Source organism: Scyliorhinus torazame, chromosome 24 (genome assembly GCF_047496885.1).
Source record: "Scyliorhinus torazame isolate Kashiwa2021f chromosome 24, sScyTor2.1, whole genome shotgun sequence".
Lineage (NCBI taxonomy): Eukaryota > Metazoa > Chordata > Chondrichthyes > Carcharhiniformes > Scyliorhinidae > Scyliorhinus > Scyliorhinus torazame.
The window spans coordinates 55,351,884-55,368,125 of record NC_092730.1 but is presented as its reverse complement, the minus strand read 5'-3'; the positions used below and the strand labels follow the sequence as shown (position 1 = coordinate 55,368,125).

At 46.0% G+C, this 16,242-nt stretch overlaps 3 non-coding genes across 3 annotated transcripts; all 3 read right to left on the bottom strand.

Moving 5' to 3' along the window:
• Window positions 1–3,642: 3,642 nt before the first annotated feature.
• On the bottom strand, window positions 3,643–3,714 carry trnag-ucc (transfer RNA glycine (anticodon UCC)). The gene has a single exon. It is a non-coding gene; the product is annotated as a tRNA-Gly (tRNA).
• Window positions 3,715–6,393: 2,679 nt separating this feature from the next.
• Window positions 6,394–6,485, bottom strand: trnar-ucu (transfer RNA arginine (anticodon UCU)). Its single transcript is given in 2 exon segments — window positions 6,394–6,429; window positions 6,449–6,485. It is a non-coding gene; the product is annotated as a tRNA-Arg (tRNA).
• A 6,652-nt stretch (window positions 6,486–13,137) lies between these two features.
• trnas-uga (transfer RNA serine (anticodon UGA)) lies at window positions 13,138–13,219 on the bottom strand. The gene has a single exon. It is a non-coding gene; the product is annotated as a tRNA-Ser (tRNA).
• Between the last annotated feature and the right edge of the window lie 3,023 nt (window positions 13,220–16,242).

The window sequence follows — 16,242 nt, the reverse complement described above, 5'->3', positions numbered from 1 at the left end:
TAGAGCCACAAGAGTTGGGTGAGATCCTGAATGAATATTTCTCATCGGTATTCACGGTAGAGAAAGGCATGGATGTTAGGAAACTAAGGGAAATAAATAGTGATGTCTTGAGAAGTGTGCATATTACAGAGGAGGAGGTGCTGGAAGTCTTAAAGCGCATCAAGGTAGATAAATCCCCGGGACCTGATGAAATGTATCCCAGGATGTTGTGGGAGGCTAGGGAGGAAATTGCGGGTCCCCTAACCGAGATATTTGAATCATCGGCAGCCACAGGTGAGGTGCCTGAAGATTGGAGAGTGGCGAATGTTGTGCCCTTGTTTAAGAAGGGCAGCAGGGAAAAGCCTGGGAACTACAGACCGGTGAGCCTAACATCTGTAGTAGGTAAGTTGCTAGAAGGTATTCTGAGAGACAGGATCTACAAGCATTTAGAGAGGCAAGGACTGATTCGGGGCAGTCAGCATGGCTTTAAGCGTGGAAAATCATGTCTCACAAATTTGATTGAGTTTTTTGAGGGGGTGACCAAGAAGGTAGATGAGGGCAGTGCAGTAGACGTTGTCTACATGGACTTTAGCAAAGCCTTTGACAAGGTGCCGCATGGTAGGTTGTTGCAGAAGGTTAAAGCTCACGGGATCCAGGGTGAGGTTGCCAATTGGATTCAAAATTGGCTGGACGACAGAAGGCAGAGGGTGGTTGTAGAGGGTTGTTTTTCAAACTGGAGGCCTGTGACCAGTGGTGTGCCTCAGGGATCGGTGCTGGGTCCACTGTTATTTGTGATTTATATTAATGATTTGGATGAGAATTTAGGAGGCATGGTTAGTAAGTTTGCAGATGACACCAAGATTGGTGGCACAGTGGATAGTGAAGAAGGTTATCTAGGATTGCAACGGGATCTTGATCAATTAGGCCAGTGGGCCGACGAATGGCAAATGGAGTTTAATTTAGATAAATGTGAGGTGATGCATTTTGGCAGATCGAATCAGGCCAGGACCTACTCAGTTAATGGTATGGCGTTGGGGAGAGTTATAGAACAAAGAGATCTAGGAGTACAGGTTCATAGCTCCTTGAAGGTGGAGTCGCAGGTGGACAGGGTGGTGAAGAAGGCATTCGGCATGCTTGGTTTCATTGGTCAGAACATTGAATATAGGAGTTGGGACGTCTTGTTGAAGTTGTACAAGACATTGGTACGGCCACACTTGGAATACTGTGTGCAGTTCTGGTCACCCTATTATAGAAAGGATATTATTAAACTAGAAAGAGTGCAGAAAAGATTTACTAGGATGTTGCCGGGACTTGATGGTTTGAGTTAAAAGGAGAGGCTGGATAGACTGGGACTTTTTTCCCTGGAGCGTAGGAGGCTTAGGGGTGATCTTATAGAGGTCTATAAAATAATGAGGGGCATAGATAAGGTAGATAGTCAACATCTTTTCCCAAAGGTAGGGGAGTCTAAAACTAGAGGGCATAGGTTTAAGGTGAGAGGGGAGAGATTCAGAAGGGCCCAGAGGGGCAATTTCTTCACTCAGAGGGTAGTGAGTGTCTGGAATGGGCTGCCAGAGGTAGTAGTAGAGGCGGGTACAATTGTGTCTTTCAAAAAGCATTTAGATAGTTACATGGGTAAGATGGGTATAGAGGGTTATGGGCCAAGTGCGGGCAACTGGGACTAGCTTAATGGTAAAAACTGGGCGGCATGGACTGGTTGGGCCGAAGGGCCTGTTTCCATGCTGTAAACGTCTATGATTCTATGGTTCACCCTCTACAGCCATATTCGGTTCATACAAACATTTCTACAGATGCTCTATACTCCTAGAGAAGAAACTACTCCTCATTTCTGGTTGAAATGGGCGGCCAGTTACTCTGAGATTATTCCTTCTGGTCCTAGACCCTCCCACATGGTGAACCAGCTTCTCAGCATTTATCCTGTCAAGACACCCCCCCCCCCCCCCCGGGTGGATATAGAGGGATGTGGGCTAAATGCGGGCAAGTGGGACTAGCTTCGTGATAGAAACTGGGCGGCATGGTCAAGCTGGGCCGAAGGGCCAGTGTGCATGCTGAAACATCTATGGCTGTAACCATCTTCCTGAGGACATTAGAATTCCCTCCACAGCATTGTATTGAACCGATTGATACATAATATTTTATTCAATTCTTTATCCAAATCAATCAGATATTGTAGATTCATTCGGGGGTAAACGAAAGACTAAGATGAGAGAGGAGGGAAAACTGGATTGTCAGCACAAGTTCCACCGGATTTCTGTATAAAACGACCGCGGAAGGACTCGAACCTGCAATCGTCTGATATCATCAATAGATGATAGTATGTTTCTGGAACATACCTCTTCATTCACCTGAGGAAGGAGCAGCGCTCCGAAAGCTAGTGACATCGAAACAAACCTGTTCGACTTTAACCTGGTGTTGTAAGACTTCTTACTGTGCTCACCCCAGTCCAACGCCGGCATCTCCACATCATCAATAGAACCACCGAAGTCAGACGCCTTATCCATTAGGCCACGCGGCCACCGGCTGTAGCATCTGAGCTGATGTTTAGCCCACGTGAAAAAATACTGCGATTATTTGTGTTTCATTTCTGTTTTTTGATGATCCGCTCTTTCCCAGATCCCAGAAAATACAAGGGAAAGCTCCAGCTGCCGGACATGGTCATTTTTAAAGTGGAAAAGCCCTTCACCCTGTGAGCTGTGAAGATTCATGGAGGCTCGGGGACTCTCAGGTCGGCCAGGGCTCTTTATCCGGCTCCATTCACAGGAAAAGTGACTTCAGTTTCCGGAATGACATCCACTCTCTCTGAAACCCCCAAACGGAAATTCAGACTCACCGTGAAGGTGAAGACTGCGGACTGCGGTTCCCGCTCCTGCTGTTTAATACAGATCACTATAACTGTGTACAGTGAGCAGAAAGAAATTGCTGTTGTTTGTCAACATTTCTTCCTGAACTCACTGTCATTCTGCATTAACAGGACGACTTTGAATCTCCTGATATTTGAGAAATTTGCTCAAGCGGGTAAATATGAAATATATTACCTGCATCGTGCTTTTGAATGGAGTCATTTCGAGAACATTCCCACACAGAGAGAAATTCCTGCAACCGGCTGCAGAACAATTCCGTGCGCCTGACGTGATTTCAACGCAACCTTCTGACCTGGAGTCAGGCGCGCTCCCGTTGCGCCGCAAGCGCAAATGAACTCAGAGATTATTTTTATTTATTTACACTTTGACTGTGTTCTGTACATCAGCAACTGTGCGAAACAAACTCAAGGAAGTTAGATTGAGGGTTATTAAAGGGCCCTGAAGTAAAGCAGCTGTACCACGTGGTTAAGGGGATGCACAATAATCCATTGTGCTCTGTACACGTGGCTTCAAATCCCATCCTCGTCTGTAACGTGTCTGTTGTGTCTCTGTTTGGTCCACTTCATGAGGCTGAAGTGAAAAAGCTGCGGCTTTTAGCTGTTGTTTGACGGCTTGTGGGTGAATAGTGGAACACTGTCCATATTGAAACAATATTAAAAATGATGAGAAAGTTACTTATTTCACTCCACTCCCTAATTGCGCCGACATTCTGAGTTAGAAACTGTTTCTCTTTCTCGGTTTGAAACACACGAAGTCGCGCAAAAGTTCGCTTCCAAATTACTACTGCAATGGCCGGGAATCGAGCCCGGGTCAACTGCTTGGAAGGCAGCTATGCTCACCACTATACCACCAACGCTCACTGACGAAATCTCTGCGTAGCTTATTTCCCTCCAATTTAAAATGCTCCTGAATGAATGTATCCGTGTCGCACTGCTACCGTTCAGCCACCAGATGGCACGAGTCCACCATAAATGTATTCCTCCAATTTAATTCTGATGTTCTGTGTGTCATCACATAGGACACTTACTCTGGCCTGAGACCTTACCTTGTCCTTGTGTCCGGACGCTGCCGCTTTCACCATGTTTAAGTTATCACATAGCCCCTCCAGTGCAAGAGGAGGCTCATCGAGTCGGCTTGGCCCAATCCCCACTTCACCGGTCGATCACATCAGTGTGTCAGCGTGGCCGGAAGAGAAAATGCTGGAAAATCTCAGTAGGTCCGGCAGCATCTGTAGGGAGAGAAAAGACCTAACCTTTCGAGTCCAATGACCCTTTGTCAAAGCCGAGTCATTGGTCTCGAAACGTTAACTCTTTTCTCTCCCTACAGATGCTGCTCGACTTGCTGACATTTTCCAGCACTTTCTCTTTCGTTTCAGATTCCAGCATCCGCAGGAATTTGCTGTTACCCATGTTTTTCCCAGTGTGGCCGAGTGTTCAGGTCGCAGACTTTTCTGAAGGCGTGTGTTCGAATCCCACCCCTAATATTGACTTTTCCTCCGTGAGGCTCCATCCAAACCCGCGGGACCTCTCACCTGGAAACACAAGGGGAGCAGATACAGAGAAACAGCGACCACCTGCAAGTTCCACTCCGAGACACATACCATCCTGGGAAATATATCACCCTTTCTGTGGCTGGCTCACAATCCCGGAACTCCCTCCCTAACAGCACTGTGTGTGTACATACACCACATGGACTTGCAGTGGCTCAAGATTCACGTCACCGCCAAATTCTTAAGGGTAATTAATTTTGGACAATAAATGTTGACGGATTCAGCGACACCCACATCCCGTCAAATAACTTTTAAAATATTTTGGAAACCGAGTCCCCTGAACTCAGCTCAGAATGTTCACAAATCACAAAGCAAATTACTTCAAATGTTGATCATCATAAATAATAAACACAGGAAATGCTGGAAACGCTCAGAAATGAAACATCATCTGTGGGGAGAAAACTGGAAGCAGCGTTCCAGCTCTGTGATTGGATCATTTCCTTCTCTCTCAATGTGAAATCCTGGACTCAGCTGATAAACAGCAAGATGCCAATCACCAGTCATCAGTATCAGAAACAATGAACCTTTAGGATAGCGAGGCCGAGCGGTCTGAGGAGATGGGTTTAGGTTTCAGTCTCTTCGAGGATGCGGGTGGAAATCCAACCGCTGCCAACATTTGTAGGAAAAGCGGCTAAGGTGGGAAATGGAAATATAAGTGAACGATGTTGCAAAACTCTTGCTCTTATCCCAAAAGATCTTTCCGTTACTGACATTGTTGTGTCCTGTGTAAGTCGAGCTGAACTGATTTGGTGCCGCTTGTTCTCACCTTGCATCCCGCCAGTCTCCGTATTCCAGGGACCATTTATGACATCATCAAAAACACCCTCCCCTGCTCTCCCCATTCACCAGACTGAAGGGACAATCCCCTCCGCGACCGCTGCTCCACCGCCAATATCCGCTCACTTTCTATCTGCACCTTTCTTTGCAAGTGCAGGAGATGCAACTCCTGCCTTTTTACCTCCTGCCTCCTCATTATCCAAGGGCCCAAAACACTCATCCCAAGTGAACCAGTGAGACACTTGTGCTTTTCAGTTTAAGCTCCTGTATTTGCTGCCACAATTTGGTCTCATCGACTTCAACAGGTCAAATAACAGTCTGTGACCGCTTTGAGAAATCTCTGTCAATCCACAATCCTGACTCTGAGTTTCCTGCCACTTGTCATTTCAATTCTCCACCTGCCCACTCTCACCTTTCTGTCCTTGGTCATCCGTGTTCCAATATAGATTAACGGAAACTCGAGTAAAACCACCTCAACATTTAAGTAGCCTCCCACAGAATTCCGTCCTCAACATCGAGCTCAGTAATTTTAGATTATAAAATCTCTCTCCATTTTGTTTGGAGTGTGTCTTGCCCGTCCGTTTGTTTGTCTTTTGCTTCTAATTGCATTCATTCATTTTGCACTTGGACGGCGGAGAGACAGCTGGAGATTTTTCTAGAATGAATTGTAGAGCTCAAGGCTCAGACAGCTGAAGACGCGGCCACCATTGATGGAACAATGAAAAGTGCAAATGAGCAAGAGGACAAGGAAAGAGAAAGGTCTGGAATCGAAACTCCAGTCTGGTAAGTGAGAAATCTCCCCCTGAACCACTAATGTTCACACGGCCGCTCATTCCATGTGTCCAGTCGGAAACCTGTCTGAAGGAACATGCAGTCTGACAGAGCCTGTGATAATCCTCCACTGTCTGATCTAAAGCTGCAACATGAGCTGTTCATTACAGCTGAGATAAACGTGTTGGTGTGAGCATTCAGTGGTGTCGATTCACATCATCCTTGTTTGGAGCTGCCTGTGAGGAACAAACTGCCCGCGGGTATATTTGTCTGAGGAGGGAACAGACTGACTCGGGTCAGCAGCTTACAAATATTTTGTGCTCAGATGGGAAAGCGGAGAGTGACTGGAGTCACTTTTCAGAAGGAAGTTCGGGACGGCAGTTACACTTATCTCGGAACATTGATAAACCTGTTACTGATTTCTTCAAACCGAAAATCCGACTCTGATGGGATTCGAACCCACAACCTTTGAATGTCTCATCACGTCAGCGACTAGAAGTCCAACGCGCTATCCGTTGCGCCACAGAGCCACACCTGCAGCGCTTTCCCATCCCCATATGAGGATTTCTGTAGTTGTCCAACAGGCATTTCAAAAGTTCAGTAATTCGCACAGTGACGACATTTCAAAAGTACTTCATTGCCTGGAAATGTTTTGGGCCGCCCTATGGTTGTAAAAAAGCGCGACAGAAATTCTACTAAAACTCCGGAAGGACACAGCCAGGTTGGTGCAATGGGAGGACATGTAGCAGACAAGGAATGAAGTGATTTATTTTTGTAGGAAGAACAGAAGAGAACAATATAAAATAAAGTGTCTATTTACAAGAAAGAGTGCAGGAACAGCGGGACATGTGTACAAATCATTGAAGCTGACAGGGCAGGCTGTAAGAGTCGTTTATAAATCAAACAGTGTCATGACTTTATTAATAGCGGCACAGAGTACAAGATGACAGAGGGGTGATCTCTCCCTTTTCAGCTCCTGACTGCAGAGGCTTTTCTTGTGAAACCGTTTGTTAGAAAACATCTTTCCCTGGAGGGAGGCGGGAGTTTGGAACTCGCTGCCTGAAAGGCTGGTGGAGCAGAGACCCTCATAATATCTAAGAAGTGTTTAGATGGGCAATTGCGATCCCAGGGTACACGAGGCGATGTTCCAAGTGCTGGGGAATGGGATGAGAATGGTTCGGTGGTTGTTATTGACCGGCACAGATGCGATGGGCTGAAGGGCCATTTCTCTGCTGTCTGATTCGATGACTTTATGAATGAAATGCAACATGTGTTTGCAGCTGTCTGTGTTTATATCCTGTTGTATTCACAGGAACAAACAAACTGGGCTGGTCGTTGAGCACCTCGAGACTGTTCTGCCCTACATTTAGATTGAGTAAGGGCTCCGTGTATTTTAACTCCAGCTCCCTGACAGGATTTCAGAAACCCTCCACAAACGGCAGTCCTATTGATTAATAAAGGTCCCAGAGATGGATAATCAGTGAAAATCACAGCCAGAGAGACCTGCAATAACCCTCAGTGCAGGAAAGGCAACTCATTGTCCTTTGGGCCAACAGGAAAATACTGCGGATGCTGCAAATCTGGAACAAAGACAGAAAATGCTGCAAATATTCAGCTGATCCGGCAGCTTCTGTGGACGGTGGAATAGGTCGTTCCATTGAAAGGTCAGGATCTGAAATGTTAACTATTTCTCTTGTCAGTGATACCACGGAACCGTAAAATATTTCAAGCATTCCGGTTTGTTCAGCTAAACATCCTCACACTCTGTAGCTTAGATCAATCCCAGCAGAGTGTCACTGCGTTTGACCTGATCTGTGTGATTGAACACTTCCTCCATAAAGTCACAGGGTCATAGATGTTTACAGCATGGAAACAGGTCCTTCGGCCCAGCTTGTCCATGGTGCCCAGTTTCTATCACCATGTTAGTCCCACTTGCCCATATTTGATCCATGTCCCTCTATATCCACCCTGCCCAGGTAAATATCTCATTGTATTTTACAGGAAAACATTGTACCGATTCTACACTGCCTCTGGCAGCCCATTTCGGATGCTCACCACCATCCGCGTGAAAGCAAATCCTCTCTGGTCTCTTTGGCATCTCTCCCCTCTCACCTTAAACCTATGCCCTTTAGGCTCCTCTACCTTTGGGAAAATATATTGACTATCTGCCTGATCTATGCTCCTCATTGTTTTATATACCTCTATCAGTTCACCTCGAAGCCTCCGACGCTCCAGGGGAAAAATCCAAGCCTGTCCAGTCTCTCCTTATAACCCAGGGGACCAAGTCCTGGTAGCATCCTCGTAACTCTCTTCGGGACTCTTTCCAGTTTACCAATATACTTCCCATAATAGGGTGACTAGAACTGAACATAGTATTTCGTGTGTGCTCTTACCAATGTATTGTACAGCGTCAATATTCAATATCCTGACCAATAAAACCGAGCCTGCTGAATGGCTTCTTCACCACCCTGTCCACCTGCGACTTTACCTACAAGGCGCTCCGAACTTGTACCCCTAGATCTCGTTGTTCTGTAATTCTCCACAAAGAATACAACAGCGCAAAATCTGTCTTTCTTCCAGAATTGCAGGTTTAAATTGTCCTTCACTTTCCAGTGGATAATTTACAGACATTTTAACACAAGGACTGAATTCAGTCCAATGGTAAATGCTTTCGACTAGAAATCAGCTGGATTTTTCCCTTTGACTTCAGTCCTGTTCCCAGAGAATCTGTTCAGTAGTTAAAATAATGTTTTATTTTGAATCCTTTATTTCCACCGAATGTTGACGCTGAAATTCCTCACAGTTCTCTCCATTGTTATCTACTCTGAAGGTATTGACTGCACCGTCTATTTGAGACATGCTCACAGGGCTGTGAGAGAGGCTTTCTTTCAGGTTTTAGGCCTCTTTTGGTCATTAAACAAAAACCGGATATCTGCAGAGGAACTCGGAATACCAAACCTCTCTTCCCAGGATGAACTTAGTCAGGGGACAAAATGTTGTTTGAATACAGAATAATAGGTTTGAGGATTTGGGGTGAGATTCCTGGAGATTTGGGAAGAGAGCGATGTTGTGGAGCAATGTGATAATAGCAGGATACGAGTTTGGGATATTACCCAGTCTGTGTGGGGGGCTGGGGGAAGGAAATTGTCTTGCCTGCCCACTCAAGCTGAATGTTGGGGTTGAGGTGGTGATCAGATTCCGTACGGAGGGTGAAATCCTTTCACTGAATTTCACATTTACAGCTCAGGTCCTCGAGGGATCGCTCCTGTATTCCCAGGAGGCGGTGGTCTCATTCTTTAAGCAAAAAACTTCAATCCAGGACCGGTTTGTCAATAAGAACACGCTGGAGGATTGGGATGTTAGAAACTGTTCAGCACTGATTCACTTTATTCATTGTTGTGTCCTGGAATAAACAAGTGGATTGTAGCTGTCCATTAAAAAATCAAATAGAATTCGGAAGTTTCTGTCCAGTAACTTCACAATGTCCACTAATACATCACTCAGCATCCTCAGCTGCATCACATCTGGTCCACATGACATGTGAACATTACCTACAGCCAGTCGTTCTCGTTCCTCTTTGACATAAGTTTGAGACAAAAGAAAACATTTACGAATGGTCGATGAGGACAGTGAGCACTTTTATTGAAGGGAGTTTAAAGAAACCTTTGTGATAAAGAAGTAGGATTAGGGAAATGAAAGTAACAATATGTGGAATGAAGGCACGGGTTGTTCCTGGACTGACTGCAGAATTTGCTGTTTATTTATTCAATAGAGATTTCAGGCCAATTGTATTTGATGTCATTAAGGAGATTAACATTGAAGGAAGCATGTCGTTGTCTATAATGTGTCATTACCTCCTTTTATCAAAATTGCTTTGATAGATGGGATTCAAAGAATTGGAGTCATATGGCATTCCTGTGGATTGTTAGATCCTTGCGAGGGTTCAAACAAATCCTTTGGAAAACCGCCAAGACCGAGGAGATTGTGCAGTGGGGATTGACTGGAGTGGTATCAGTGGTGAAGAGTGTGCTTCCGGAAGATGTATTTCCAATATTGCAAACCAGGCTGCACATTCAGAACCTTCTTACCAACTTCTCATCGATGAAAAGGATGCACTGGTGAAAATCTTCCATGAATCCTTAAATTCTGGAAAATCGCAGCGTGTTTACTTCAGACAGGCATCACAATGAGCGCAGGCTTGGAGTGCCGGAGAGCCTGTCCCTGTGCTGTACTGTTCTTTATGGAAAACTGCCAACATAACACCCTTATTCGAAAAGGGAGGGAGACAGAAACAGATAACTAAATGCTAGTTAGCATAATATCTGTCATGTGGAAACTGTTAGAGTACATTATTTTTGCAGAATAAAGGGATTAAGGGTTATGGTGTTCGGGCCGGAAAGTGGAGCTGAGTCCACAAAAGATCAGCCATGATCTCATTGAATGGTGGAGCAGGCTCGAGGGGCCAGATGGCCTACTCCTGCTCCTAGTTCTTATGTTCTTATTATAAAGGATATAATAGCAGAACATTTAGCAATATATAACATAATGAAACAGATTCAGCATGGCTTCAAGAAGGGCACATCATGCATGACAATCTTTTCGAATTATTTGAAGTGGTAATGATCAGGATAAATAAAGGGGAATCCTGCCTCCAGCTGCCTCCCTACCTCCAGTTCCCTCCATCTGTTCCTCTCACAATATCCCCCATTGTGTCACTCACCTCCTTTCCCCCCCTCTCACCCTTCCTCGCTTTTCCTATCCGCCCTCTATCTCTAATCTATTTCCCTTTCTCTGGGATCTGCCTTGTCTCCAGGATCCCACTGACCCAGGGTTCGGGGACTCTCAGGCCGGCCAGGGCTCTTTAACCGGCTCCATTCACAGGAAAAGTGACTTCAGTTTGCACAATACCATCCACTCTCTCTGAAACCCCCAAACTGAAATTCAGACTCACCGGGAAGGTGAAAACTGCGAGGGCAGCGCGGTGGTACAGTGGTTAGCACTACTGTCTCGCGGCGACGAGGTCCCAGATTCGATCCCAGCTCCGGGTCACTGTCCGTGAGGAGTTTGCACATTCTCCCGTGTTTGCGTGGGTTCCGTCCCCAGAATCCAAAGATGTGCAAACCAGGTGGATTGGCCACGCTAAATTGCCACTTAATTGGGAAAAATGATTTGGTTACTCTAAATTCTTTTAAAAGAAGGGGAAGACTGTGGGTCCCGCTCCTGCTGTTTAATACAGATCACTATAACTGGGCACAGTGAGCAGAAAGAAATTCATGTTGTTTGCGTGCATTTCACTCCAATTTAAAACGCCCCAGAATGAAAGTGTCCGTGTCACACGGCTCCCGTTCAGTCAGGAGATGGCACCAGTCCGCAATAAATTTATTTATGCAATTTATTTCTGATGTTCTGTGTGTCATTACATAGGACTCTTACTCTGATCTGAGACCTTACCTTGTCCTTGTGTCCTGGTGCTGCTCTTTTCATCCTGTTTCAGTAATAACTATTTACTGGTATTAATTATGTAACTTACTTAGTGATTTATTTATTCAGCCACTAGGAGTGTTTTAAGCTCATTCTGTATACGGAACTTTGCGTGGCTCGTATTCTGGCCCGTTTAACCCACCTATTTACTCTTGTTTCAGACTGAGAACTTAGTTATTAATGTTGAAGATTGTTGTTTATTTAAACCATGTTTCCACGCAAAACAAATTGATGCTGGTTATTAGATAAGAAACCCATGGGTGATGAGAACAGTTGGTGAATTTTATATGAGGAGTGTCCCCTCCTTTTCCGTCCTGACCTGCGATATTTAATTAAATAATTCACCACTGTGATGGCCAGGAACTGAAGCTGGGTCAAATGCTGGGACAGTCCCCACTATACCACCACCTGTCCCCGGGTAATGTCACCCCCTCGGTATTTACAGAACGAATACACAAACAATGAAGCGGGGGAATGTTTGAAATCAGAGATTGGATATTCTTGTAACCAATAGGGCTGTAATGGGAATCTTTCATTTTCCGATAGATCGGGATGAGCTGGGTCGCTCAGTCAGAAATCAGATATCTGGGGATTTAAATGTGATTACTACAATGATAATATTTAACCATGTTAATGTTATTTTGCTCCAATTGAAACGTGTCACGAATACATCGTTACCTTGTTGCACAACTTGCTTTCAGCCAGGAGATGGCAGCAGTGCGCAATAGTTTGGGTCTCCTGATTGTGTCCACAGATCCCGATAGGAATGGAGCTGCTGCTTCCCGGGAGCTGCCAAGCAAGAGGCACAGATATTGACCAACTGCACCCGCTCCAAATAGATTCCCCTAATTACTGAACAAAACAAAAACAAGCAGAAATCATATTTTCAGAAACTATGACAGTGTCTCTGAAAACAATACACCAACACCTCTGAAAGAATCGATTTGCTGTAACTAATTCAAGATGAACCGTTTCAATGTCAGCCGTAATTCCTTACCAGTTCTCAGACAGGCAGCTTCACTTTTCAAGGTCCGGCTCAATAAAATCAATCACAGACCCATGATCTGCTTTCCTCCTGTTCTCAGACACATCCACTTTGTACAAGGGCGCACTAACTGGTTTTCAGAGTAAGAGTCAGACTGCAGTCACCTCATTCTCTCTCGATCCCTTTATCCCAGAACCACCTCACAACCAGGAATGGAACTTCTCACAGAGCCAAGAATGGAATAGTTTGTCGATTCTTCCACTGATTCAGGACCGTCCATCACCAGGACGTATTCGTCCAAAAGAGTTGGGATGAGATGGGGCTGAGTTTCACTGTGTATCCAATCAGTCCCCGGAGAAGCACAAAAACAGTGAGTGAGGGAGAGAGAAAGAAACAAAGAAACAGATAGAGAGATAAAATATGTTCCATTTCTACCACGATCTTTTTTCCCAGAAATACATTCACCTGAATGAAACCAAACCACGTTTCCATTCGCTGCCGTTGCTGCTTCTCCTTCCAAACGTTGCAGGAAACGTTATTCTTTATTGATTGTTGTTTTGAGTGCGAGATTCTTTATATTTCGTTCAGTTTCCCAAAAAATGTTAAATATCTGACTAAGCTCGATATAGGTTCAAACCGTTCATTTACAAACATTCCGATTCATTCCCGACTCAACGGCTGGCGCGGGGAATTCAACAAACATCTCGAATCACAGTCGCTGCGAGCAGAGCTCGAACCTGCGCGGGGAAACCCCAATAGATTTCAATCCCAACGCCTTAACCACTCGGCCATCGCAGCTGGGTCCAGTGAGTCATTCATTAATAATTTGGTCGATGGAATACATTCTAAAACCAGCCTGGAATCACTCCAGGAAGTTGTTGTATTCAAACGATCAACGGGGCCCCGTGGTTTACGTGAGGAGGGGTTGAATCTTCGTGGAAAATGGCCATTGGATTTGGAGACAAGCCTTGAGAGAATCGAAAACCTCAGCTCACTAAACGCACAATTCCACTGATTGGAAATCTATTAGAAATTCAAATGGAACAGGACCACACTTTCCATTCTGAAGAAATTTTAAATTATGAAATCTAGAAATTACAGCACAGAAGGAGACCTGTGCAGGCCGAATGGTCACATGATGACCTGATGACGCATCTAACATGATCACGTGTCGGGATTCCGGCAGTTCCCCGGATCGCGGTCAGAGCACAAGCCAGGAGGACCTGCTCAATTATTAAATCAGTTATTTTTTATTACAACTCCTTGGTCGCCAGTCATTGAGAGAGCAGCATTTCTACATGGTGTCAGGAGTGGGCAGTATGGCAGAAGGACACCACCGCATCAACCTCCTTGTATCATAGAATCGTAGAATATCCAGCTCAGAAGTAGGCCATTCGGCCCAACCAGTCAGCACTGACACTCCGAATGAGCACCGCAGCAACTCTCTTCCAGAAGAGGTTTAAGAGATAGTGCAGCACCAGCCCGGCTCGCTCAGTCGGTGGAGCATGGGATCCTTAATCCTAGGGTCGTGGGCGCTTCCATGAAAATATTGACGCTGAATGAATTGTATTCATAACAGGAACACAAGGTTATGTCGCTGGACTGGGAATCCAGAGGCCTGAACTCACCTTTCGTGACAACATTTAATAACTCTGGAAATTAAATTTCGTCTCAGTAATGGCCGAGAAAGGTTCTGCTTCAGACGGATCATATTTCCACAACTGGGAACACATTTACACAACAGGTAATGATTTGTCACAACCACAGTGAAGATCTGTCACCGGCAGTCACGGTTCCACGACAGAGAGAACAGTTACACAGCAGGGAGCTCAGTTACACAGCAGAGAGCTTAGTTACACAGCAGAGAGCACAGTTACACAGCAGAGAGCACAGTTACACAGCAGAGAGTACGGTTACACAGCAGGGAGCACGGTTAAACAGCAGAGACCTCAGTTACACAGCAGAGAGATCTGTTACACAGCAGAGCGCAGAGTTACACAGCAGACTGCACGGTTACACAGCAGAGAGCACAGTGCACAGCAGAGAGCACAGTTATACAGCAGGGAGCACAGTTACACAGCAGAGAGCACAGTTACACAGCAGCCAGCACGGTTACACAGCAGAGAGCACAGTTACACAGCAGAGAGCACAGTTACACAGCAGAGAGCACAGTTACACAGCAGAGAGCACAGTTACACAGCAGAAAGCTCAGTTACACAACAGAGAGCACAGTTACACAGCAGAGAGCACAGTTACACAGCAGAGAGCTCCGTTACACAGCAGAGTGTGCAGTTACATAGCAGAGAGCAAGGTTACACAACAGAGAGCACATTTACACAGCAGCCAGCACGGTTACACAGCAGAGAGCCCAGTTACACAGCAGAGAGCACAGTTACACAGCAGAGATCAAGGTTACACAGCAGAGAGCACATTTACACAGCAGAGAGCACAGTTACACAGCAGAGAGCACAGTTACACAGCAGAGAGCACAGTTACACAGCAGTGAGCACAATTACACAGCAGAGAGCTCAGTTACACAGAAGAGAGCAAGGTTACACAGCAGAGAGCACAGTTACACAGCAGCGAGCACGGTTACACAGCAGAGAGCACAGTTACACAGCAGAGCGCTCAGTTACTCAGCAGAGAGCACGGTTACAATGCAGAGAGCTCAGTTACACAGCAGAGAGCTCAGTTACACAGCAGAGAGCCCGGTTACACAGCAGAGAGCACAGTTACAAAGCAGAGAGCACGGTTACACAGCAGAGAGCACGGTTCCACAGCAGAGAGCAAGGTTACACAGCAGAGATCTCAGTTACACAGCAGCGAGCACGGTTACACAGCAGAGAGCTCAGTTACACAGCAGAGAGCTCAGTTACACAGCAGAGAGCACAGTTACACAGCAGCGAGCACGTTTACACAGCAGAGAGCTCAGTTACACAGCAGAGAGCTCAGTTACACCGCAGAGAGCACGGTTACAAAGCAGAGAGCTCAGTTACACAGCAGAGTGCTCAGTTACTCAGCAGAGAGCACGGTTACAAAGCAGAGAGCTCAGTTACACAGCTGAGAGCTCAGTTACACAGCAGAGAGCTCAGTTACACAGCAGAGAGCCCGGTTACACAGCAGAGAGCACAGTTACAAAGCAGAGAGCACGGTTACACAGCAGAGAGCACGGTTCCACAGCAGAGAGCAAGGTTACACAGCAGAGAGCACAGTTACTCAGCAGCGAGCACGGTTACAAAGCAGACAGCTCAGTTACACAGCAGAGAGCTCAGTTACACAGCAGAGAGCTCAGTTACACAGCAGAGAGCTCAGTTACACAGCAGAGAGCACTGTTACACAGCAGAGAGCTCAGTTACACAGCAGAGAGCACAGTTACACAGAAGAGAGGTCAGTTATATAGGAGAGAGCACGGTTACACAGCAGAGAGCACAGTTACGCAGCAGAGAGCAAGGTTACACAGCAGAGAGCTCAGTTACACAGCAGAGAGCCCAGTTACACAGCAGAGAGCACAGTTACAAAGCAGAGAGCACAGTAACAGCAGAGAGGACAGTTACACAGCAGAGAGCACGGTTACACAGCAGCGAGCACGGTTACACAGCAGAGAGCCCGGTTACACAGCCGAGAGCACAGTTACAAAGCAGAGAGCATGGTTGCACAGCAGAGAGCTCAGTTACATAGCAGAGAGCTCAGTTACACAACAGCGAGCACGTTTACACAGCAGATAGCTCAGTTACACAGCAGAGAGCTTAGTTACACAGCAGCAGGCAGAGTTACGCAGCAGAGAGCACAGTTACACAGCAGAGAGCACAGTTACACAGCAG